This window comes from Phyllopteryx taeniolatus, unplaced genomic scaffold (genome assembly GCF_024500385.1).
Source record: "Phyllopteryx taeniolatus isolate TA_2022b unplaced genomic scaffold, UOR_Ptae_1.2 contig_665, whole genome shotgun sequence".
NCBI lineage: Eukaryota > Metazoa > Chordata > Actinopteri > Syngnathiformes > Syngnathidae > Phyllopteryx > Phyllopteryx taeniolatus.
In genome coordinates, this window is record NW_026903630.1 from 40 (window position 1) to 2,620 (window position 2,581).

A 2,581-nucleotide genomic window follows, 5' to 3' on the forward strand; every position below is an offset into this window, starting at 1 on the left:
GTCTGAGTTTTGGCAGCGTGCAAGTTCTCAAATTCTCTCGTGGTGTTAACTTTTCAAAATCTATGATCTGATCACATATTTGTAGTGTTGAGAATGAGTTTGCATCATCCACACAAAAAACTCCAAAATAGACCAGCAACATTGGAGAATAAAAATGACGCGAAGGCGGCACGGTGGACTGACTGGTTAGAGCGTCAGCCTCACAGTTCTGAGGTGCGGGGTTCAATCCCCGTCCCCGCCTGTGTGGAGTTTGCATGTTCTCCCCGTGCCTGCGTGGGTTTTCTCCGGGCACTCGGTTTCCTCCACATCCAAAAACATGCATTATTGGAGACTCTAAATTGCCGTAGGCATGACTGTGAGTGCGAATGGTTGTTAGTTTCTATGTGCCTGCGATTGGCTGGCAACCAGTTCAGGGTGTACCCCGCCTCTGCCGATGACAGCTGGGATAGGCTCCAGCACGCCGCGACTGTGAGGAGAAGCGGCTCAGAAAATGGATGGATGGATGGAAATGACGCGATCCGCTCGATATTTTTAAGCGAAATTTGATATTTTTTAAATATAAAATGTTGCTTTTCAGGTAACCATGTGGCTTACGGCCATACTACCCTGAGAACGCCCGATCTCGTCTGATCTCGGAAGCTAAGCAGGGGCGGGCCTGGTTAGTACTTGGATGGGAGACTGCCTGGGAATACCAGGTGCTGTAAGCTTTTTCACTTTAGATTCTCGTGGAATCGTTTTCTTATCGGTGGTTGACCTAAATTATAATGCAGTCATTCTCTCTCTTATGACTTACCATCTCTTTATTAGGAGACAGAATCTTCACGTACCTTTTTTAAACATCCCGTATCTCCTTTTCCGACAGTATCTATACACACATATATCTACATATATATATTATATATATTATATATATATATTAGTATCCGTGATACGTCACGATTTTATCACATCAGTGCTTTTAATTCGCTCGAGGCTAAGGATCGAAGGTATGGATCTTTAAATGATACGTAATTATTGCACATTATTGTGTGGACCTCAAAGCCACGGTTTATGAACCGAACCACTTCCGAGGATACATTACAGTCGAGTGAATGGCAGTATTAGAAGGAGTAGATTAGATAAATTCATCGAATCAGCAGAATTAAAATCAGAATCTATATTTGCCGAGTATGTCAGAAACATACAAGGAATTTGTCTCCGGTACTTGGAGCCCCTCTCGTGCGATAACGGATAGCCATTTGACAGAAAATACTTTGGAGACATAATCACATGAGACCAAAGTACAGAGAATCACTGAGCAATGAAAGGTTAGCGGTAATGTGGTCATGTCAATGCAAATTTTGTGTTATTTTTTGACAATTGTGCAAATGATGCAGAGTCCTCTAGCAATTTAGAGCAATTTGAAATGACTGATCGAGCAATAATCTGGTACAGTGACAATTGTGCAAAACGTGAAGAGACTTTGAGAAATTTAAGCAGTATAAAGCGAATCGTAGTGCGATAATCTGAACTGTGTCCATTGTGCAAATGGTTGCAGATACTTCTCAACCACATGAGGTGGCCAGTATTGGTCAACAACAGATATGCAAATTGTGCAGAGTGGCGAGACTACTACAGTGAATGCACGAATAATGTATAATTGGCCCGACAGAGATGGGACAACAATCTCAAGACAAATTGGCAGCATGTTACAATGCAATTGTAAGTGAACTGTTTAAGAAGTTAACGGTAAGCGGGACGAAAGTGTTGGAATGTCTGCTAGTTTTTGTTTGCATTGTTCGATAGCACTTGCCTGGGGGAAGGAGCTGGAAGAAGACAATTATATATGACTCGTGCACTCATTGTAGTAGTCTCGCCACGCTGCACTATTTGCATATCTGTTGTTGACCAATACTGGCCACTCATGCTAGTAGCATCTGCTCCAATTGCACACTGAAGAGAATCTACATTTGCACAATAAACGTTGTCCCAGATTATCGCACTACTCGCTTGAAGTCTCGGCGCCCTTTGCACAATGGTCATTGCACCGGACTATTGCAATATTAGTCTTTCGAACTGCTCTAAATGCTAGAGGACTCTGCATCTTTTTGCACAATTGTCCAAAAAAAATGAACCGGCATTACGATAGCTAGCAACCCTAAATTGCTCAGTGACTGTTTTTTGTCAACGTCTTTATGTCTCAAAAGTGTTCTCTGTCAATTGACTGTCTGTTGTCGTACGAGAGTGGCTCCAACTACAAATTCCTTGTGTGTTTTTTGGACATACATGGCAAATAAAGATGACTCTGTTTCTGAAGAGTTGGTGACCAGGATGTGGAGGGTCCAGAGGATTTTGCATGCTCTTGTCTGAGTTTTGGCAGCGTGCAAGTCTCAAATTCTCTCGTGTGTTAACTTTCAAAATCTATGATCTGATCACATATTTGTAGTGTTGAGAATGAGTTTGCATCATCACACAAAAACTCCAAAATAGACCAGCCACAATTGGAGAATAAAAAATGACGCGATCCGCTCGATATTTTTAAGCGAAATTTGATATTTTTTAAATATAAAATGTTGCTTTTCAGGTAACCATGTGGCTTACG

General features: G+C 41.8%; 1 non-coding gene across 1 annotated transcript; it reads left to right on the forward strand.

Moving 5' to 3' along the window:
• Window positions 1-588: 588 nt before the first annotated feature.
• On the forward strand, window positions 589-707 carry LOC133473917 (5S ribosomal RNA). The gene has a single exon (XR_009787276.1). It is a non-coding gene; the product is annotated as a 5S ribosomal RNA (ribosomal RNA).
• The last annotated feature ends 1,874 nt before the right edge of the window (window positions 708-2,581 follow it).